The sequence below is a fragment of the Camelus bactrianus genome, chromosome 14 (genome assembly GCF_048773025.1).
Source record: "Camelus bactrianus isolate YW-2024 breed Bactrian camel chromosome 14, ASM4877302v1, whole genome shotgun sequence".
NCBI lineage: Eukaryota > Metazoa > Chordata > Mammalia > Artiodactyla > Camelidae > Camelus > Camelus bactrianus.
In genome coordinates, this window is record NC_133552.1 from 37,110,218 (window position 1) to 37,135,067 (window position 24,850).

General features: G+C 35.7%; 1 protein-coding gene across 9 annotated transcripts in view; it reads right to left on the reverse strand.

Moving 5' to 3' along the window:
* PCDH9 (protocadherin 9) overlaps nucleotides 1–24,850 on the reverse strand; it is an 859,400-nt gene that overhangs the window by 301,070 nt on the left and 533,480 nt on the right. The window lies entirely within an intron of this gene.

Here is a 24,850-nt window from a genome sequence, read left to right on the forward strand (position 1 = left end):
ATCGTGTTTACTTGAGGGTGTTAAGACAGCTTTTGCAATGAAGTCATCATTGTCCACTAGCTCAGCTACTGCTACCAGCCGCTGGTTACAGAATATTCCTGTTGAAACAAGGTGTTTGGAATATTATTTTGGCATCTTTGTGCACAATGTCACCATCAGAAGTGACCTAAAATATGCACTTAAGTACTTCGATAAATTTTGGTGATTTAATGAGATAAAATTGTGCATTTCAGCACAGATCGCTGCTTGGTTCTCTTGGTAAATATTATTTCAGCTGATGTAATCCATGAGATATGAGAATGTTTACACCTGTGTGGCATGGAGCTTTATGTCTTACAGAATTCTGTGAGAGTCGTAAACGTGTGCTGTATGTCTGACTGCATCTAATTTGCATTCTGCTTTGAAAACCAAAAGACCTTCCAACATCATGTCACATGTGAGTAGTTTTACTCAGATTTAATAAAATTATGAACATATAAATAATAACATATAATAATATACAAAGACATAATTATAACCTAATCATTTTATCATGCCTAAAATTTGTGTTTTTCATGAGACAAGTCATAAATCTCATCCATTTCAAAGAAAACAAAAACAGGGAGAGAAAAAATGCTATAGACAGAAATACTGCTATTTTCTAAATGATTTTTTATAGTCTGGCAATAGAACATAGCCTCTTTCCTGTGAGTCACTGGTTCAAATCCAGCCCAGAGTCCTAATGGAGAAGAGTTGATACCACTTTATTGCTGTTCAATGACCTGTGTGAAATGATTTGATAGTTCAGTACGTTTTTAATGAACTGATGTTGACATCACATAAACTCGAATCATAAATGGTACTAATTGAGTCTATTGTTGCACATTTCACCTTCATGCACAACTATCTCAGTACCCTCCTTCCCTTCTCAATAGATTTTGAAACGTGCTTAGATGAGTGCTACACAAAATGCAAGCAACACTTGAATATTAACATCTCAAATGCATTCCTACTTTTACAGGGAAAGTCATGTTACTGATTTTATTTGTTATAGTGTTTCCTCTCTCATGTGAATTTATCCCTCTAGGGAAAACCAATAATACAAGTATTGTCTGTTTCTGCCTCACTTAATTCACTAGTATTATTCATTAGTATTATTTTGTAATAAGCACAGCCACTTAATTCATTAGTATTATTTTGTAGTAAGCACAAAATTCAGGACAATGACCAGATGGCCCACTATACATGATTGCCAAACATTTCTTTTAACATGATTGGTCTGCTAAAAAGTCCATAGTTTTAGTGATTAAAGTATCTTTGGTGTTACCTCTGGAGGTAATATAGCTCTTAGTTGCAGCTCAGGTGAGTAAAAAGGGAAAAACACAAGAGAAAGACAATGGAACAGTTGATTTTGCAATTTTTATAAAGCATTTCTGAAAGAAGCATTATGAGCTATTACAAAGTATTTGTTTCACAGACAGAAGGAAAAAGGAAAATGAACATCTGTGATATTCTTCTACACATAATTAATGTTGCTTTAATTACAATATTTTTTCCCTAAGAAATGTCCAAACCTGCAATATCAGTTATATCTTAATCCAGCAGTTCTCACAGCATGGTCATTAGAACTAGTATTTATGGAACACCTACTGGTCCATAGCTGGTACTATAATTACACTGAGAATAAAAAGGAAAATATTATTTAAACTATTTCAAATACAATTTATTACATTACATCTAACATACACTATACTATGATATTTCTTTAGCACTTTATAAGTGAGACTAAGAGATATAAATCTAGTGTAATTTATTTGCAATAAGACTCCAAATTAGAGTGATGTAATGTTTAAGCTGCTGTCACTTATGGAAATATTTCCTAATTATTTTGACTCAAAAATGCTTAAGTCTTAATTGGCAAAATTCGGCACAAGTTATCAGTCTAATGGGAGGTAGGGGTGTTGATGCACATGGACTAAGAATTGCAACACGGATGTTATGAAGCAAATTGATCAAGCAAATCGATCTTTAACTTATCATCATAATGACGGATATAAGTAGAAGAATGTTTCAAATATCAAGGTAGAAAGAAAGAGACTATTTGAATAAGTTAAAATGAAATGTAAGGATGCATGGAGTGCTAAGAAACAGGAGTTGTGAGTGTCATCAAGGACTAGCAGTACTTATTCAGGTTTGGCCAGAGAGCACCAAGGGAGGATCCAGGACCAGACCTCCTGGCTTGAGGTGCTCACTTTTCAGAGCCTGCCCCGGGCAAAGATGTCATGTCTTTTTGAATGAGTTCTTGGCCTTATAAAATGGAGAGAACAGTGCCTTCAGTGGAGGAGTGCTTTAAGGCTCAACCAGATAAAGTAAGTGTTCCTGGTATAGAATACATGGCACACAGTAGGGACTCAATGAAATTAATAGCTATTTATTCTCTTTTAACTTCTGGGGCTATCAATGTTCAGCTAGTTTTAAAGATGTGAGTCCTTCACCCCAGAAAAAAAGGACTGTTCCTTTGAAAAGATCTGCCTGGACTGCAGAATCTTGGCATGACTCACACATGCCTGTAGATCACGTTTTGGCCAGAGCTCTCGGAAGGAGAGCTGATCTTGGATGGGAGTGAAGGATAAGACCATGAAGACATGATTTCTTCTCAGAGAAAGTGAAGGTACCCCACCATTCTTTCTAGAATCCTATCAGTGTTTGTAGACTTGAAGAGAGAAAGGGAGAACTTATACTTACTACCTCTGGGAATTTTGCTTTGGGGTTATCCCCATGGAAATGTGCCCAATTTGGATTATAAATATAGTGAAACCCTGCCTGACTGAATTGGGACCACACATGTTACCATGAGGCTATTTCAGACTTTCCAAAGCCTGGGCACTTACATTTTGTTTTCCTAAATCTATTTCTTATCCATTCCATTTTCTCCCAGGGGAAAGATTATTATTATTTTTGGCTATGTCTGGTTGACAGGTTGAATGCCACATCTGTTTATGTGATTTATCACTGACAGGTTAGCTCCAAGTCCCAGGCTGCCCTGAGAAAGAATAAGATGGGAATAAGTTTACTACAAGGCTGCTCCATGTTACTTTATCTCAGGGCTGCTAGTATGATTTCTGATCAGGCCAAGCTTCCATCAGAAATCATGTACTCTATACCAGCATAAAGGGCCATTCATACAAATACAGTTATGTCCAGCATCCTGCAAATCAGAAGGTGCCACACTGGTTAGATTTGAGAAACATCAGCAAGCACTTTTACAGTACTTTTTCTTGTAGGCTGCTATGAAAGAGAGGGAAAATTCAAGGTGCCCTGGGAAGATGCACATGTCCTGCATTGGGCACTGTTCTTTAAGAGTCACTGAAAGACTGAGTCACCTAAGAAATCGCAGTCATTTCTTTAAGTCTTCTCTTGTGTGTGTCTTACTGGTATAGAATGTTATTCACCAGTAAATGACTCACATTAAAGCCCACAGTCCCAGTCTCACTTATCCAGAGGAATCCCCACGTGCAAAGATTTGGTGATAAGGTTTATTTGTGTCTTTGCATAAAATAGCATAAAGGTAGAAAAGAGTGAAATGTCTAGGAGGTAATTTATTAATTAATTATGCAATAATACACAATTGAATCATCAGTACTTAAAATTATGTTCATTTATGTTGGCATGGGAAATATTTGTAATCTGTGTTAAGTGTAAACATCAAGTTAGTAAGGATTTTGCTTAGTTGAATTGCATTTTTGTTCCCACATTTTGGGAAGCGAATATGCATAAGCTAAGATCTGACTATACAGACACTAAAGTGTTTAAAGTGGTGTTGTTTGGTCTTGAAATTGTCATAGTTAATTTTTTTTATTATTTTGACTACACTAAAATTTCCATATGTTATCTCTGTAATATTAGAACATATTCTAACTTTTAAGTATTCCTCTTCATCACTTATAGCAAATAAGTACTTAGTCCAAGAGTTTGGGAAAATTAAGTAGACAGTAGGTAGGCTTCCTCTTGAGCCAGTCTCCTACCACTGTGCTGCTACTCTAACTTCCATTTTTTACTTTCTTTACCTAGCTTTTTAATGACTGCAATGAAAGATCCTTGCTTTTTCCTCAAATCATAAGATAATGCTAATCTAGTCTAAGCCAATTATTATAAGTTAAATAAACAAATGTATCAGTTAACAACTGACATTTAAAATAATTATTTTCTGATTTACAGTCAAGATGGAGGAGTAGTTGGACCACAATTTTGCCTCTCCTCACGACTACAATGAAACCACAACCAACTGCTAAAAAACCATTGAAAAACACACTGGAACCTAGCAAAAGGGATCTTCTTCAACTGGAAACATAAAGAGGGAACCACAGCGGGATGGTTGGAGGGGCATGCTCGGATATAATCAGGCCCCATAACCCCCAGGGTGGACAACCCACAAGCTAAAGAATAATTAAGTTGCAGAGGCCCTCCCACAAGAGTGAGAGTTGTAAGTCTCATGTCAGGCTCCCCAGCCCAGGGCTCCAGCATTGGGAGGAGGAGGAGGAGATCCCAGGACATCTGGTTTTAAGGTCAGCAGGGCTTAGCTCTGGAAGCCCCAAAGGACTGGGGGAAACAGAAACTTCACTCTCTTGGGAAGTGAACACAGAAACTCATGTGCACCAGGTCCAAGGGCAGAGGCAGTGATTTCATAGGAACGTGGGCCAGACCTGCCTGCTGGTTTTGGAAAGTCTCCTGGGGACATAGGGGATGGCTATGGCACAAACAAGGTTCATAAAAGCTTATGGTAGACATTCCAGGAGTGTTCATCTACATGAGCTTTCCTGGAGGCTGGCATCTTGATTGTATCATTAGCACCAAGACCTAGCCCCACCCAACAGCCTGTAGGGAAGCCTCAGGCCAAACAGCATACAGGGTAGGAATACAGCCCCACCCATCAGCAGACTTCCTGAGCCACAAAGGCTACTAGACATGGCCCTACCCACCAGAGGTCCAGGACCAAGCTTCACCCAGCAGTGGGCAGGCCCCAGTTCCTCCTCCAGGAAACCTGCATAAGCCTCTAGTCCAGCCTCATCCACCAGGGGCAGATGCCAGAAGTAAGAAAACTACAATCCCACTGTACAAAAGTACAATCTACACTGGGACAGGCTGGGCCCTGACCCTTGAGTCACAGAGCGTACTGCTGGGACACATAGGACATCTCCCTCAGATAGCCATGCTCCAAGGTTGAGAAATGTAACCTACCAAAAAATACAAATAGAATGATAGGCAATATGAAGCAGTAGAGGAATATCTCCCAGGCGAAGGCACAAGATAAAATCCCAGAAGAAGAAATAAGTGATGAGAAGATAAGCAATTTACCTGAGAAAGAGTTTAAAGTAATGATGGTGAAGTTGTTCAGAGAACTCAAGAGGCGTATAGATGCACAAAGTGAAGTTTTTAGCAAAGAGTTGGAAAATATAAAGAATACCCAAATAGAGTTGAAGAATAAAATTACTGAGGAGTCTAACACACTTGAAGGAACCAAGAATAGACTAAATGAGGCAGAAGAACAGATCAATGAGCTAACAGACAGATTAGTGGACATTAATACTGCAGAACAGAAAAAAGAATGAAAGAAATGAGGATAGTTTAATAGAACTCTGGGACAACATGAAGTGCTCTAATATTCACATTATTGAGGCCCCATAAAGAGAAGAGAGAAAGAAAAGACCTGAGAAAATTTTTGGAGAGATAATCACTGAAAACTTCCCCAACTTGGGAAAGGAAACAGCTACCCAAATCCAGGAAGTGCACACAGGATCAACCCAAAGAGAAACACACCAAGACACAGTAATAATTTTGACAAAAATTAAGAATGAAGAGAAAATATTAAAATTAACAAGAGAAAAACAACAAATAGTATACAAGAGAACTCCCATAAGGTTATCAGCTGATTTTTCAGCAGAAACTCTACAGTCCAGAAGGGAATGGCACAATATATTTAAAGTGAAGAAAAGCAAAAACTTATAACCAAGAATTCTCTATTCTACTAGGCTTTCATTCAGATTTGATAGAGGAATCAAAAGCTTCACAGATAAACAAAAACTAAAAGAATTCTCCACCAACAAACCAGCTTTATAACAAATGTTAAAGGAACTTCTCTAGTCATCAAACCATACAAAAAAAGAACAAAAAGAAGAAAGAGGAAGAAAAAAAGAAAAGACCTACAGAAGATTGCTTTGGCAGTTTGGGGTCTTTTTATGGTTCCATATAAATTTTGGAATTGGTTCTTGTAGTTCTGTGAAAAATGTCGTGAGTATTTTGACAGGAGTTGTATTGGATCTGTAGATTACTTTGGGTAGTGTGGCCATTTTGATAGTGTTGATTCTTCCAATCCAAGAGCACAAGATATCTTTCCATTTCTTTGTATCATCTTCAATTTCCTTCATCAATGTTTTACAGTTTTCAGACTACAGGTTACCTCCTTGGTTAAGTTTACTTCTAAGTATTTTGATGTTTTTGATGCAATGTAAATGTTTACTCCAGTTAGAAAATTATGGCTTTTGAAGTGGAAAAAAAAAGTGAATGAAGGGCCACAAATGGCAAAATATCCTTCTTTTTTTATGGGTGAGTTGTATTCCATTTCATATATGCTGCATCTTCTTTATCCATTCATCTATTGATGTGCACTTAGGATGCTTCCATATCTTGGCAATTATAAATAATGTTGCTGTTAATAGCAGAGTGTAGGTACCTTTTTGAATCAATTCTTATTTTGTGGTTGGCTTTATTCCTTTGATAACTATGTAAGTTTAAAAAACTAAAGCTCTAAACATTCTTAGAAACAATGAACAGTACATATACGTAAATTTTAAAAATGTGTGTAGTATATTGTGTATATGTATTTACACGCAATATATTGTATATGTGCAAATTATAACAATTCTACCTAATAAAACTGAAAAATGAAAAAAAATAAAAATTTTCTGGAAAATTATAAATTGATCTAACAGAAATAGAAAAAAGTGCTTTAGAATTGTTTAAATATGGTTTAATTTATAGAAGATTCTTTAAACATTTTTTCAAAGAAATATTCCTAATTCTTAGTTTCTTTAACAACATTTAAAAAATAATATATCATGTATGTATCTATCTAGTCTCAAGATGGTACACAAATACACCCCCCAACACACACAAACAGACATCAACCAGAAAATACTTAGGATCAAGTAAAAGACAAAAAAAGTGTTATAGTTCCATATGTGAACTTGTTTTGTTCTTTATTTCATCATACAATCCAATGAAGACATGCTTTTTCTTTATTCAAAATATTTTCATAGGTATCTCTTCTCAAAGTAAATCATATCATAAAGGATTAAAAATACCTGGGGACTGGAAACTGCATTTTGATTCAAATATTTCTTGTAACATTGGTTAGAAACATTTTGTTCTTTCTTATTTTTAAGAGAACATATTTTAATTGAAAATTTAAAAGTAATAATTATGAGTATAGTCTCAGGTTGCAAGCTATGGAAAGGGGAATTTTTAAGTGACAGAAAAAGAAAAAAACATTTTCAGCTAAAACCACTGATTCAATTCAATAGAAAGTTCCTCAATAGCTTCTTGCCATCTAAAAATCAATGCATACTCTTCCTCTTAATAAAATCCATAATCAAGTAAAACTCATAGCAGTTTAGAAGTTAAGTTAAATGCAACCCCCAAAGCAATCTATGGTTATAGTTTAATTTGCCATTACTCAATACAGGCTCGACTGAAGGGAAGTTAGTACTAATACACACATGTTCTTTTTCATTCATGTTTCAGAGCTCTCATCAAGAAACTAAGAAATTAAGAAAGCAGCTAAAAAACAATTTTGCAGGACAAAATTGTAAGGGAGCTTTCAGCTGGTGATAAATATTTTGAGCACAGAATTATTTTATGAGTATTTTATTACTTTTTACTGGTAAAATGAGTTAATCTCCTATCCTCTTTATTGGAAAAACTTATGGTAAAAGGCCTCTGCTAAAGTAGAATTTGTGTATTTGTGTTTTGTTTTGTTTTGTTTTTAAGCTGGACCTTATTTAAGGATTTCCTAGTCTATTTTAATCTGCTATGTATTTTGCTGATGAGGAAATGAGGTAAAGCGGTGTGTCTGTATAGGTTGCAGTGGGAATAAAATCCACCTTTTCTTATTTTCAACATAAAGTTTATTCATCCATTCAAATAATAAATAATTATTGAGCACCTACTTGTGTAATTCATTAAAGAAATCTCAACCAAAACAAGAGGCAGGACAGGTTTGTATGGGGAGCTCTCACATGCCACCATTCATTAATGAATTATCCTAAATAGAAAGAGATACACTCCTACATCTCCCTCAGGAAGGGTCTCCTAATTTATTACCCAGTGACAAGAAGAAAACTTCTCTGGTCCCTGAATAGCCCAGCCAATCAGAGATTGTAACAGCCCAACCAGTAAGAAGCCTTCCTACTTTGGACTCCCAGCTTCTTCCAATGGACTCTGGTTATTACAGTCTTCCAAGCTCCTCCCTTTTCCCTATAAAACCAAGCTCCCTGTTCTACTTCTCTGGATCCACCATAGTTTGCATATCCTGAATTGGAATTCCTGTGGCTATTTCTGAATCAACTCAATTTTCCTGGTATTTAAAATAACTATTATATTATTAAAGCTGACATGCTATATGCTAGAAACCATTCTACCTGCTAAGAATACAATGGTGAACAAGACACAAAGCATATCATACAAATTCCTAAAAAAGTAGAATTTCATTAAAGTACTCTTTAACAGTTCTGAGGATGCTTTTGACCAGCAGCTGTGTCACCTTTTTATAATTTGATTTCCTTCTAATTCTTGCAAGCTATGCATACTTAAGCAAGGTCAGTGCATGAATAAACCTTCACTGTGTTAATCAGCAATAACCTAGGGAGAAATAGGAGGGAAGGGGAGTGCATTCTGAGTTTATGGCAAACAAGGTCTGTTGGAATCCATTGCCAATTTGTGAAAATAAAACAAAAATAAAAAGGATAGAAGAGTAACTAAGACTGTTAGAGTAGGCTATTCTTGACTCAAACACAGACTTATTGACTCTGCATATCCTTGAGCAATTTTTTCCTCTAGATAGTTGAAGCAATGTTAACAACCTCTAATAAGAATTGATGAAATCAAATCAGCAAGTTTTTCTGAAAAATGTATACACTTGACATTTTGTGAGCTTATCATGAATATTTTCTGAATGAAGTTGATTTACCCAGGACGGAACTAGAAAATCTAAAGGGGATGTGGTAGAAATGAAGTATCTTTGTTCGTCCTCCAAAGATGTTTTCCTGTGGGAAATGTCCTCTGTCTCCCCATCAAGAAGTTTGCAGGGAGTGTAGCTAAATGAAACACGATAACAAACCACTAGCTTCAGCCTTTTCTTATTTCCCCTTTAATGTTTACACGACAGATTATTTGGAGACAAACAGGCAGGTTCAGTGTGTGTTGGAGGAAGATATAAAACAACTTCACTGACCTAGGTGATGAGTATAAGGTGTCAGCAACTTTGAAATGTATTTTTTGATTCCTAGTGTCATCCATGCTGTGTAAAATAGGACCAGGGTATGGACGATAACTGGCCTTATAAAGTTGGAGAGCATTTTCAGGGGAAATGGGGAATGTTCATCAATACTATACTTTCTGCTCTGTTAACCAGTTTGCTATCTGCTGCTAGGCAACTACTTCATTCCAGGATAGAGCTGTTAGCTTTTGTTCTAACTTCACTACTCAACTGCATGCTTAATGTAGAAAGCTTGTTCCGTGTGTGTGGGAAGCTCACACTAAACTTAAACTTAGCCTGTTTACTTTACTTTGTAAAGGTCTTGTGAAATGACTTCCTCAGATTAAAGACCTGTACTTTTTGTGCCTTGTAAATACAGGGCATTGAATACCTCTCAGGACTGCATACGGCTGGAAGACTCACGGCAATGACATACGATGAAAGTTTTAATGTAATTTTATTTTTATTTCCTTTTGATCTCAATATGATTTGTGAGACAGGAAGCATTTCTCTTCATGTGCAAAAAAAAATTGATAGCTTTGAGGAACTTGAGAGAAAATAAATTCTTTGTAGTCTTTTTGGGTGTAACCATGGTGCTTGGATTTAAATATTAGAAACAAACATAAAACAGGAGTCTCCTCCTTATATCATTTCCCCTGTGGGACACCAGAGACAGGAACAAGGGTTTGAATCAACTTTCCTCATTGGTTTGGTGGCATCACCACAGTCCTAAGTTTCCTCTGGGTTCCAAAGCAAGCAGAGAGGATTATGAATTGTCAGAATTGTTGGTTATTTTGCTCCTTATATTCTTATCTAATTCCTGCTATCAGAAATACCCTCAACCTATTTCTTACAGTTAAGTGTTGCCCAGTAGGAATGCAGCACTTTATCTGAGCATATAAAATATAAAATGACTGCATTAAACAGAAGCAGCTGCTCCTGAATCTCCAAGCAGAATTTTTGCATCTATAAATTATATGCACAGAAATAGGGAAGAAACAACTCAGCAGGAGTCCTTTGCAATTTAGTTTTCTAGTGTAAACAAATCCATGTGACACAGGAAGTTATCCTTATCATATTTACAAAATCAGCGTACATGATAGTTATAGCAATTTAATTAGGAATTCCACGAAGTTATTACTGTTATTCAGTAAAAATATAGAACCCACTGACATAGCATGCGGGTCATTTACAAAAAGTGAGCCTTCTTTTGTTAATTGAAAAAACCACTAAAGAAAAGCATTGAATCTTGTCAGTATTGATAACAGAAATAGAGTCTGATTTGGTTTAGGATTTGACAATTCTTGTCAGGTAGTTTTAGCAGAATTAACTAAAGAGGTAATGGGTATCTCTCTAGCTTTTCGCTCTTAATTCTCAATACAAAGGAAGACGTAAAACCAAGATAGGTCGTATTTTCTTTAAGTAAATTGTATTTTTTTAAGAGGTAGCCCCGATTTTATATTAGAATTAACCTCAGACCATGGATATTTGACTCAAAAGAGTTTAAATACACACATACACACTTCAAACTTCCCTTGTGTATTACTGAACACGTGAAAGATCATAATTACATAGTAAGAATGAAAACTAGTATTTCAAAGGTTTAGAGGATCCCCTATTGCAATTTAAAGAATAAAACATATAGAGCATAGAAGAAGCAAGAAGCAACCTGTATAAATTTTCCAAGAAATACTGTACGACGAGGCTGCTCAAAGCCCTCATGAAGGATTGTGCCTAAAATGTGGTATAATCTGTTACAATCAATCTTGTGTCAAACACTCCTGTTTCATTTTGATATTTAACTTTTTGTCTTATTTTTATAGTATAAAGAAGAACACAAAAATTCTTTTCAGAAGCAGTAAAGGAATAAGAACTTATTTGAACTAATCCTAACACATGTAAAGGATATGTCACTAACAGTCTATGGATAACAAATTCTGAGATATCCATCATACTGTCTTCAGCAAAAAAGGAAAATGTCAAAGGGAATGATACTTCTGGCAGAGGGGCCTCTTTCTAGTCTATGATTCAAATATGAAGAGTATCATGTAACTACTGGAGCCACCAGGAGGAGCCACTCAAACAGTCATGATAAATAACTTAATCCTCATGGGCAAGTTAATGGGGGACTAATTTGCATAGAAAAGATGGATAGTAGGACATCATCTACAAAACAGAAGTCAAAGTTCAAGTTACACTTAGAGGGTGTGGAAATGTGTGTGCACTGGCAAGACACTATTGACCAACTATTGAATTTTTTTTTTCTAGGCTTTTCTGTAAACATGACACATATTTGAGAAATGTTTTTTTCCAGAATAGGGGAGGAGGAAACAGCACAGATAAGGAAGAAATTGTCTTTGCCATAAGGAGCACACACAAAACAAGCATCCTTGAAATTTCATCTGAAATCTTGGACTCATTGGTAAATTATCTAACAGGTGATACATTGATAGAGGTTGATATAGAATGACTAGATATTCTCTAAAAATGGTGTATGTATTTACCATCAGATTTTAAATAATTACTCAGAATTTCACTTATCCTTTGTAATTGTGTTGTAAAAACACTTCTACTGTGAAAGGCGAGTGTTTTCTTATTTTGTCATGTTTTAGTTCTCTCAAAGGATATTGATTTAAATATTGTTTGCAGTTGAAAAATTTTGATTAGGAGTGTTTGATATTCAAGTCATATTTCTTTTTTTCTCAGAATAAGTTAGGAAGAAAATGAGAATACTTTAAAAATATATCTACAACATATACATAAATTTGTGTATGTGTATGTATATACAAATGAAATAAAATTTATGCACAAACTCCAATACAGACATAATGCACATGTCTTAGCTAGCATGTGAAATTTTCCTATTCTTAGACAAGGAAATTGTCAAATGCATATGAAATCTTTGCTTTATTTATTAATGTTGAAAATGAAATCCAAACTTTATTAACTGAATCTGAGAAAACCTGAATTAATCTAGACAAATCTGATACCACAAGGTGCACTCCAAAAAGAATGCAACTTCCTGGTTATATTTAGTGCCACATAATGTATACTGTTACCTGGTAACAAAAAAGTTACTTGCTTAGCAATGATACTTCACGGAGTATAGAACTCACCATATATAATTGTGATTACAAGATGAGTAAAAACATTTTTTAAATAAATGGAAATTATACAAAACATCTATTTAGTTCTTTTAAGAAGGAGGAATTTAACCTAGAAATGGTGCCCCTATATTTTTAGAGATTTTGCAGTTTGTGCTCTTGAATTGTTTTGGGAGCCTGTGGTGACATTATATTGCAGTGTCTCAAGGTGCCAACTGTTTGCCTTTTCTGATCTGATTTTACTTTTTGAAACAACTAACAGCCATCTGTAATGAGGAACAATAGCATTTTTAAGAGGAGAGAGTACAGAATAACATGGTACATTTTCTTCAATGGCTTTAAAAACCATCTTTGAGGACAATTACAAAAGAGCAGTTCCAGAATATTTTGAGAAAGGATGATCTTGAGGAGGAAAAGAAGAGGGCCAGTTTGAAGGACAGCATTCCTTGAAGCGTGTCACTTCTGTTCCTTAGATGAGCATCAGTCTCGGCTTTGTTCTTGGCTTATATACAGGAATGACCTTTTTGGATCTAAATTTAGGAAGAATAGTGAAGGCAGTATGGTATGAGACTATGAGATGAATGGCAATGATCTTCATAAGGGGTTTCGAATTGCCGAAATCTGAGAAAAACCTCACGACACAAGCTTGCTGCATATGTATTGAGCAGTAATATTTGCATATGGAAATCCTATCAAAATAGTTTTGAAAGTATCAATAAGCATCATTCAGTAGAGTGTAAAACACTGATGTTCTGATAAACTAGAGGAAGATGTTTTAAGTTGCTTTTGCTTTGAAAAATGTAATATGTAACTACCTACTGTACTCTGTTAGAGCCCTTATAATGATCTTAAGAAAACAGAGAAACTAACCCAGCTGAAATAAACATGAATAAGATTTCATATCTCTTTTCTCCTGGGTAGAGCAGACTTTGTTCTAAACATTCAAAGTGGCTCGACTTTATTTTAAAAAAAAATTCACCTTGTATTGCAGACAGTCACTGTGACTTTGAGCCTGTTATTTGAAACAAAAATCCTACATCTCAGTGATACTCGCTACTTGCCCTGTGGCTCTTAGTCTTTCCTCTGAAAACATCACCAAGTCACCAATCTCAGTTGTTTGTTTGCTGAGGATAATTTGCTTTCCCTGAATACAAATCTAAAATCCAAACGTCAGTCAAAAACTTCTGTATGTCAAAAGGTTCTGTCGATTTAGGTAGCATCTATGTAATATTGAGCTCTATTCAGAAAAATGTATTACTTTTGGAGAGACAAAAACTCCCAAATATTATGTTCCAAATGTGGACACAGCATTACCCAGTCCAGAAGGTAAAGATTACAAAATCTTAGCAATATTTTTTGAAGGTAAGAAAGTAAACATTTTTAAGCCCCCTTGACTCTGAGATCCCACATGTGTGCCCAGAAATTCCTTCTTTTTTTGTCCAGGACAAAGATGGAAAGGCAGTTCCAGAATGAAACATTTACAACATTTACAGAAACAACTTATTATATAGTACAATTTGGCCTGTGCGTTAAATTTCGAGAACAACTTACTACAGCCTGCAATTTGAAAAAACAAATGCCAAATTTCCTAAAGTTTATATTTAGGATCTTGATAGAAATATATTATGCTATATACATAATGTTAAACTTGCTGGACAAATTGCTAGTCAGGAAAAAATTATTTTTAATAAAATTATTGTTGTGAGCCATTGTTTAAATATGCATACTTAAGTAAAATGGGAGAAAATTACAATTAAATATTTGAAAGAAGAATTGTTTTATCTAGGATATATTAAAAAATATTAGAACACAAAGAGCTGACAGCAATGTAAACCATGAACTTAAGTTACTAAAAATACATCAATATTGTTCATTAATTGTAACAAATGTACCAAACAAATGTACAATGTTAATAGGTGAAGCTGTTCTGGAAGAAACTATATATGGAACTCCATAGTTTGTGCACAATTTTTATGTAAACCTAAAACTGCTTTAAAAATTAAGTTTAATTTTCAAAAAAAAAACCTAAGAATTAAACAGGGAGAGGAGGTAGACAAAGATTTTAGTAGTAAAAGTGAAGAGGATTTCAGATTATTTTCAAGGAATTTAAATGATAACACTGTTCTACATGTATTGAATTTTACTTCTACTGAGTTTGTGTGAGTGTTTGTGTGTGTGTGTGTGTGTGTGAAATACTCATGTATTATCACTCTTATATTTAGCCATAATTGATCCTTTTTAAGTCATAAATAAACATTCTATATTTATATAATTATATGCATTTCAAAAAAGAATATTTCTGTATGCACAATTTGTGATTGTTGTCTACAATTGTCCTTTGTTCCTTTTTGACATTTTTGAAACAGTATAATCTTTAAAAAGTTCTCCATTAAATAGACATTTTAATTTGTGTTTTGCAAGGATATAAACCAATTTTGACACTTTTAGGGACACATTTCAGATGGTTAACTTCAGGAAGGTGATATAAAATGTTCTTCATATCAGAAAATAATTCTGATCTAGTTCATGTCCTAGCCTGACAGATGGAAGATAGATGATGGCACTTTGGGAATTAAGGAATTACTTTTCCTGGAATAGATCATAGAGCTTAAAGTCTACAGGAGGAATCTTATCTTAGGTTTCACAAACTGACAAAGCACATGGAGAATGTAGTTCAGATGCCTTGTTTGATCACTAACTTTTCATAGATATGAAAATCTAGGAGATTTTCATTGGAACTGCAGGGTGGATGATAACGGATCAAACATGGCAGCTAACCGATTTTAGTTCCTGGGAAACTGACAGGAAAAAAACCTCTTTTTGTGCACGGAGATGATCATCTGACTCTTATACACATATAGTCGCTCCTAATGTCAGTAGAGCCAAATTTTTAGAGCAAAAAGTACCATCACAGCATTTCTGGTGAAGGAAGGAGTTAAAAATGAACAACTTGAGATTTAAATTTATTTCAGTAATGTATGTTAAAAATCTTCCAACATATTCTATTCACTGAGTTTGCATACATATAAACTGTATGCAAGAGATGTACCTATTAACAAAATCAAGTAAAAGGAAAACTACTTAAATTATCAGTCCTCATAAAGTGGACTCGCCTGAAAGTACACTATTAGAATAATTTGTAAGTGTGGGGAATATGTGCTAAGACAGACTAGTTTAAGATTTAAGAAATCCCTGAGAGCTCTTTACTCACCTTTTCAACAAAAATTGTTAATCACCCACTTTCTATCAGGTACTCTTAGAAACTGAGGGGACTTTTTCTATCAAGAATGGCAGTTTCTCCACTCGTAAGGCTTACTTTCTAGTAAGTGCTATGGACTGGAATAAGTAATTCCCAATGTCTTAGCTTTCATGAGAAAGAAATTCAGGGTGCAATAGAAGTATATTATAGAAGGACCCGACTCACCTAGGGAAGTCTTCCAATAAGGAATGTGGCAGCTCATGCGTGTTTACTTGGCAGATGCTGGGGGACTACAATTCACAGTCACACTAGCTTATAATTCCATAAAAAAATACGAAATAACTCTTCAGAAGTAGCCCCTTGTCCACATTTTTTGCTTTATTTTCTGGAATGTAAACTCTATATCCCCTAAATGAAGGTGTCATTTAAAAATTTAGATACTTTTGAAGCCCATTTCCCAATGCTTCTGAGGCTCTCCTGTTTTTAGTGCTCCCACCAAAATACATTAACATAAACATGGTCTGTAGTGTAATAGGGATGAACAAATCTGACTCCATAGTAGGTCTGTTCCTTTAGCTCTAATCCTGTGCTGTTTCCTGTGCTTAGTCAGGCTGGTTCTGCACCTGTTATGAAAAAATGTTGCCTCAAGCCTGAAATATGCAGGCTAGCCCATTCTCAAAGCTCTGACCTATAAGGGTATAACACTTTCCCATTCATATAAATTTTTTCAAAAAGTTGCAGAATGAAAAATAACATTTGTGTTCTTGGAGGTTTACAGGGACATCGTGACCTGACCTACGTGGACAGCTGCAAGAACAAAGGACTCTGACACCAAGATGCTTCCAAAACCCACCGTATTTCCTCCCCTTTTTAGTATAAAAGGAGCCTGAATTCTGACTCAGTGAAGATGGCTCTCTAGGACATCAGTCCCCCATCTTCTCTGTCTGCTGGCTTTCCGAATACAGTCTTTATTCCTTGCCCCAACAACTTGCCTCCCAACTTATTGGCCTGTAGTGCAGTAAGCAGAACGAGTTTTGGAGTTGGTAACAGTAGTGATGTTTATATTCTTAGGATTTAATCATTAGGTCTTAATAATGCAGGGTACTTAATAACAGTACCTTGATACACTCTTCATTGTTTGTTTCAGGATTTCTTTGGATATCTGTTATTTTCAGCTTATTATCTGAAATTATGATCAAAATCATACATGAAGAAAATTATTACTAATCAGAACTAAAAGTAGAAAATCCTCAAAGTCAGGAACCATATCTTAAATGACTTGCTATGTACAGCACCTAGCATAGTCCCTGACACCTGACAGGCATTCAAAATATGTATTGCATGAAAGTATGTAACAATCTACATAATCATAAAGCTTTCTTTCCCTTAATGACAATGCCAAAATAAAAGAACTAGCTTGATTGAATATTGTTTTAAACATGAAGCAAAAATACTTAACTGTTCAGAAAATAATACTGAAAATTTACCTGAGTTGACTGATGGAAAGAAAAAAAAAATAAGCAGAGGAACTCTGCATTTTTTTTAACACCTGAAAAAGGGTATGTCAGTGCAGGTGAAATGGACTGTATAGAACTGCTGATTGTGTCAGTGAATTTCCCCACTGTTTTAATTCTGAAGGCCATTCAACAAGTTGTATCTCTGCCTGCAATGTCTTCCTCTCTGGGAACTACAGAGAACTGTGCCAGGGATGACCCCACTGTTATGAAAGAAAATACAGAATCACAGCCTGAATCTCAACAATCTAAACCAGAGGTTAGGCCCAGTGAGTACAACCCTGACAAACGATGGAGTTTAATTTCCTGATCATGGATTAGAAAAAAAAGAAAAAGAAATGAGGCACAAAATAGCTGTACAGAATGGGAAATAGAAAAGGGGTAAGAGTCTTCAAGTGTTTCTTTATTCACACGTGCAGGGCACATTTAAACATTAGGAATTTTAAATAATAAAATTCTAAACAATCTTTTCAATGTTATGAAATACTGGATGAGGAATTGTTGGCTAAAATACGTTTTTCATACAACCTTCTTAATGTTCCTTCTCTTTATATAAAGTCAATCCTTTAAAAATATTTAGTTTAAACAGTTTAAAAATTGTAATACATTTGAAAATATATGCCATTCTGACCATAAAGTGATTTATGTAATAAAGGGGAATATGTATTTATCATAAACATTAATTAAGGTAAATAACGCTCAGGGAAAATATGAAAATCCTAAGTGATTACATAAATTATTTATTACAAAAATCTCCTTCTTAGGCAGATAATCTTTTGCAATATACATTTTGACATGGAATGAATGATGACTTTTGCTGGAATTCAAAATTATACTAACATGTATTTACTTCTAATAATGTCGAATTTCATATTGCAATGATTAATCACAGTGGATGACTTTTTATTTTCTGCTGTTTTAACTACAAGAAATGATCTCTTCTGTTTTTATCCTATTATAAGGATCGTTACAAAAATGGGAAACAATTAACACCGGGTTTAATGCCTGAGTGCTATAGAGCTGAAGTAATTGCACTCAAGGTCTGCTAACTTTTTAATCAGGCATTTGGTTGCAAGCTGCTCACAATTGATTCTGAGAGAACTAACACTATCAGAGGAGAAAAGCAGGTGTGCCAGAAAAGCAGGCATATTGGCAAAACAAAAGAAAGATTTTGAAAGGAAAAGGAAAAAAGCAAAACCAAAGCAAAATGCTTGTCATTGGGCCATTTACTTAGCTCAGCTCATTACTGAACAAACCCAGTTGTGAGCATAAGCATAGTCAAGGAAGCCCCACTGACCTGCTGATTTCAAGTGTGATAGTAAACCTTAGCAGTGATGAGCCCTGTCCATTCCAGTGTTAGTGAACTGAGTTAATCAACAGAGAAAGCTTGAAATTTCCATATTCTGAAGAGTTTAAGATGCCATCAGAGGTTTCTGGAATTACATCCTAATTAAAAAAGTTCCCTATTCCTTGCATTTGGGCTACTCTTTGAAAAACAAATTTAGTTAGGTACTTTGTTCTCTCCTAAAAGAAATAAAAATTCTACAGTTTTCCTCTGAAAGCTAATGATATTTTATCATTATTTTTTTAATGTCATTCTTCTACTGTGAAAATGACTCCTTCTAGGCAAGTTGCACACATTTAAAGGTGCATGCATCCCTTAAGAGCACTGGGGGTTGGGGACATTGAAAAGATCCCCTTCTCTGGAGTCCCTTGAAAGAGGTGCCTCTAAGAGTTAATAGTCCTGTAAAAGCGCTTCCCACTAGTGGAGAATAATCTAATGAGAAGATGCATGTTTATAAAATTCCAAGTTTGAACATTTTTATGATGGTTAGGTACACCCTAGATCTCCCTTTACATAGAGAAAGGGAAACAGCTAACAGATTTGGCCATTTCCCTGGCAAACTCCAAGATAGCGCTATTCCTTTCTTGAATTTCCAAAAGGAAGCAAGAATATTTGAACATTTAAAATAGAGTATAAAGGAGAACTATCTCTTGCCCCAGAAAAGCAAGTCAGAGTAGGAGGAATAAGAAAAAGAAACAACAGAAAGGAGCTTTCTCAAGCAAAGTTCCATGAGCATTTTAATTACACTTGTGTGCCTGGGCCACCAGGCAGTTGGCGTTAGAATTCATTAGGATTCTCAGAGCCCAGAATAAAGGGCACCTAGATAAATGGATCTAAAATGTGATAGCTATTTACAGGAGTTCCTACTTCTGCTCCAAAGAAGTTAGGGAAGCCTCTACTCCTTTAAGCGGATCATTTTAGCTTCCAGCGAGCTCTTCCTTAGCTTCTCCTACTGTGAACAGCTCTCACAGGGTCACCACTGCGTCTGTTGTTTCTAGGTGAAGGGCTACAACAAATGAAAGGAAGGCATCTGGCATCAGTCTGCCTGCACATAAAGCCCCTTAATCATACGGGATTCTCACATGGCTATGATCCCAAGCAGTTCAGGAAACATGCCAAGTAGGAGGAGGACAAAGAGACTGGCAGGCAAGGACCCCCTTGGTGGCCCAGATTATGTCACAAGAATGGCTTTGGCTAGGTTAAAGACTTTCTGACTCCAAATGTGACTTTAAACAAAATTCTCTGTGTTGCGTTTTACAGCAATTTGAAATCCAGTATGCAAGTAATCCTTTGGAATCCAATAGACCTGAATGGTGTGCGTGCATGTGTGTATGTGTGTATTATATTCCGAGAATTCATGGAAATGTGTGCCATAATATCTCTTCCTGCCAGTGGAACAGAGAAAGGCATCCCGAAACTCTGAACACATTTGTGAGTTCAAAGTAGCGCCACCTACGTGGATTATTCTGTATATCATCATGTTTATTAGAAGCATAATGTTAGTCTTCCAGTGCTTCCATGTCAAAGAAGTCTTATTAAGGAATCCTGCCTGTTGCTAGACTTCGATTGCTTACGTTTGTGTGTATGCGTGTTGAGTGGTTTGAGTTTCCTCAAGTTATTTATAACAATCAAATTTGTTTTGGGAGATAACACTATTGGATAATTTGGTTGATTGATGCCAGTATAACTCAACACATTTAGAAATAAGTGTTTCCTACTTAAAAATAATAAATACAATAAGAAGAAACACTGTTACATTGAGCTGTATTTAATTTAGAAGTGTTTCTTTTTCTATTCTAATTTCTCCAGTAGAAATAAAAACAAATTTTCTTTTAGCTTAAAAGACATCTATAGTTTTAAAGATTATTTATTCATTTGTTCCAGATGGTTGCTTAAACTATAAAATAAGCAATGCTTAAGGGTATTATTTAGGCATGATCTTATATTAGTTAATTTATTTTTTATTTCCATGCCTTTCCTCAATACATATGTGAATGTGTGTACATATAGTGATTATCAGTTTCATCTCTTTCTATACTATTAACATGAATTACCTTCAAATTTGAAACACCAAAACCACTGTGCCTCCTGAACACAATTTAAACACCCATTTGTTTACACATTACTTTCTTAATGGTACATAAAATAATGGTTAAATATTTTCTTTGCAATCTGTGGTTTCTCAGATCTGATGAAATACTATGTTAGCAGCCAAGAGGAAGAAAAAAAAGGAACTAATATTTTTGAGCATTTATTGTTTTCTGGTCACTGTATTAGGTGCTTATACTAATGACTATATTCAGTGAAGACTTAAGGACTTTTTGCAAAGGAGGAAACAGACAAAAAGAGGTTCAGTAACTAACTTGCTCCCGGACGCACTTTTTAAGTATAAGGGTTAGGTCCCTTTCCTTGTTGTTAATTGCATGTATTCTCTCCACTTGCAAAACGAAACAAAACACATACACCCTACATTATCCCCAATGACGGGAAAAGTGACTCAAATTTTTTTTTAAATGACAGAAATACAGAAAATAGTCAATACAATGATAAACTGGCTGCTCATCCACTATTTTCCAAGCACCATGAAGATAGGCTTATGTTTGCTTTCCTGCCAAATATATCCCTAGCCTTGGATCAGTGTTCATTAAGTATTAACTGAGTCACAGAATTTCAATCACAAAGGCATGTTTTGTGCACATGCTCGTCATCCATGAAGAGGTCTAACACTGTCAGACTCAATTATAAGTCCAAGTTTTACATCCTTGGAGGGGAGCACTGCTCTGAATCATTCCAGAAAGATTTACAGAAAAGTGACTTCACTAAAACAGGCCTTGGAACATGGGAGACCAGATGCAGTTTACAGTGGCTTATCCCTCCATTTGGGGTGTATGTTTTGTGCGTTTGGCAGAAGAAGTAAAGAAAAGAATGTTTGCTTATTCTTTAGCAGGTTTTAACTTTCTTCGCCAATTTTAAAGCACTGCCATTCTGCTGGATTCTCCCTGAGCAACTTTGAAAACTTCTATTTCCTTTTGCTGTTTCTGTACACCCTCCCCAATGCCACCAACCCCTTCCGAGCCCTTGGTCTCTTCTTTCTCTACTTTTTCTTTTGTTCTCAACTTAACTCTACCCAGGGAATCATTAAAAAAAAATGTGGTCTGACTTTTGCCTCAGAGGAGAGTGGATTTGGGGAGAGGGTGTGTATTTTAGCTCATTTTTACTGCAGGACCAGTGCATGTGCCAGGGGCAGACAAGGTGGCCTGTGACAAGGAGCTGCAGAGCTGAGGACGGTGCTTTTCAGGCACCATAGCTTTACTGGTGCTTAAACCAGACTATTAACTGCTGAAGGAAGCTGTACTTCCTGAGAAATGGGAATTATTTAAATCTTTCCAGTGTTCAAAGCAGATGAGTGCTCAAAATTTCTCTCTCTCTCATACACACACAAGCACACCTAGCTACTTTTCTTTGTGAGTTGAAAATAATACACCACCATACAGCTGAGCAAATCATAATTTGATGAGGCTTGGGATTTCAAAAAAGAATATTGGAGGAGGAGAAAGTTTCCAGCCTGCTAAAGGTTCCTTGGAAAAGTGGAATTATTTATTTTTATCTTAAATGCCTTCAACACCAGCTTTCATCCACCTGGAGAAGCAAGACCTGTCCTGGCTATTTGCAGAGGATAGAGTTGAGGTCTTTATTTCTTCATACTTTTCTGCTTCGTACTTTTCATAGTTTCCTTTGTGGCCATCTTTGGGCTAATTAATGAATCATCTCAGTATCTGAGTAGTAAGGTTGCATTTAGATAAACTGGCCTGAGAATATGAAAAAAGTGTGTCCAAATATTGATACTCACTTACCTAACTGATTATGATGACTGATCTACCCAGGTATCTGACTTCCAATGACCAATAAATTCACATGGAACACCTCTTTGAAAAAACCAAAAGTTTTGGTTGTGAGGATTTTCTTCCATATACAATTTCTAATTGCAACAGTAGTTTTAAGCCTGCACAGTGCAAATACTGTAGTGATGCTTTCTAGAAATGCATCTAGCAATTTATTATTCATGCTATATTATTAGTTGTTTATTATGAATAACTGAAATCTAAAACAATTCATAGAGAGTATTCAGAGAAAGTAATTTTTGAAAATAGCAGTGAGGAGGATATCAGTAAAAATCCTCAAAACTTAACAGCTTAGTATTTACGAACAAACGGAGGAAAAATCAAGCCCTGGCATGAAGTGACTTTTCTCGAGGACTTGGTTTGGTGACCTGTTAGTTTAGCGATAGCTATAATTATGCTCCCATTTCCTATGACCTTTAATAGGAAATAAAAATTAAGAGCTAAGAATTTCAAGATGAAGACTATTATTCCTTATAGAAAGTGAACTGAGCATTTCCCTTGCCCTGGCTGGAACTGCAGAATTGAGATAATTCGGAAACCTGACACTTTGATATGAGTTCTAGTGCCAGGAGCACGAGTCCCCTTCACTTTGATCTTTACTTCCAGGAACTAACTCTAAGTGACACTTCTTATTACCCATCACCAGTTCTTCCCCTAAGCTCCCTGTCTTTCATAAGTTGTGAATGAGGAGTCTGACTGATGGCACCAAATTGTCTGCTGAATAACTGTTTGTTTGGAGTCTGCAGTTTCAGGATCTTTTACTAATTAAAATTGCTTTGCCACTGAGAGGTCCCCTGAGGTTTACCCTTGTTTATCTGGGTTAGACCATGAAATCATCATTGAACCAACCCTAGGACCATAATTTGCTGCTAATTCAAATGAAAAAGTTGGAAATTGGCCGCAGTTTTATCCACAAACAAATATAATTAGGTTCATCATAAGCAAATAAATACATGCACAGATACACAAACTGATACCAGAAGGCGAATCCTCTCCATGGACCGATGGAGTTACATGACTAACTTCCAGATATGCTATTTATAAACAGGGGAGAATGGACTTTGAGCAAACTGCATTTTCTGGTTGATTTAGACTTATAATCACATAGTTCTGAAGTTCTAATAGCATAGCCCTTTGGCATTAACACATACACTCTTTAGGGTATAATCACTCAAAGCCAATCAATAAAATAGCTCAGGCTTCCTTTCCCACATTAGGTTAATGCTGTGACAACATGCTGAAAAATTACCATTCATGTGTGTGCTTTGTGAGTGTGCATATTTGGGGTAGGGCATGGGGAGTGGGGATGGGAAGGCTTCCAGAAACTTTGAATCCTTCAGTGTAGCTAGCAACTTGGAGAGGAAATATCAAGTATATAAAAGATGAAACCCAAAAGAACTAATAAAATAAATAATTCAAAGGCAACGTGGAAAATAGGACTTAAATGTCAACAAACCAAGCAGTTTTCCTAATTTACATCAACTGTCCAAGATAATTCGTATTCAGTACTTGGCAAAGGGCCTGGCACACAGTCGACTCTCAGACAAGTGTGAAAAGCTAAGTGGGAAAGGATGGATGGGGAGGTGGAAGATCAAGGGGTGAAGGAAGGTGTTGGTAGAGAGCTCTGGTCTGGTCACCTCCAGCTCAACATTCGTCAAGGGCAAATAAGAGAAGACAAGCAAGACGTAAATAATTCAGTTTTGAAACATGGTATGTTATGTGAGAGTTAGCGAGAAACACTACAAGAGAGTTCAAGGCTAAGACTTGCAGCTCATTTTGAATTGAAACACTTCTACGTTTAGATTTCAAACCCTCACATTATTTTACATAACCAAAGAATATTGAGTTCACTTAAAGTTTTAAAAATAAGCATTGACATGATATATTTTATGTTAGAAGACACAATTCAATTTCTTTTTTTCTTCAACCTTTTGTCAAACTAGTCTCCACTGGAGAACCTTAACAGCCCTAACCTAAATGACGTGAAAGGAAGGAGACGCGGGGGCAAATAAGTTGTCCTAGTCTTGATTAGATCATAGCATCTAATGATATTTATTGGTTTATGATATTTCGTAAACTTTGGGGCAGATTTCTCAGTTATGTTACCTAGGAAATATCTTGAGATATTTAAAACTAAAGTGTACAATTATCCAAAGCAAAACAAAAACACACAAAAAGAAAAAAAAAAACAACAAATACAAAAATCAGAAAACCCTTTAACCATGACTGCTATTCCATATCTCTGAAAGCAGGAGGATCTTTCCAAACGTCAGGA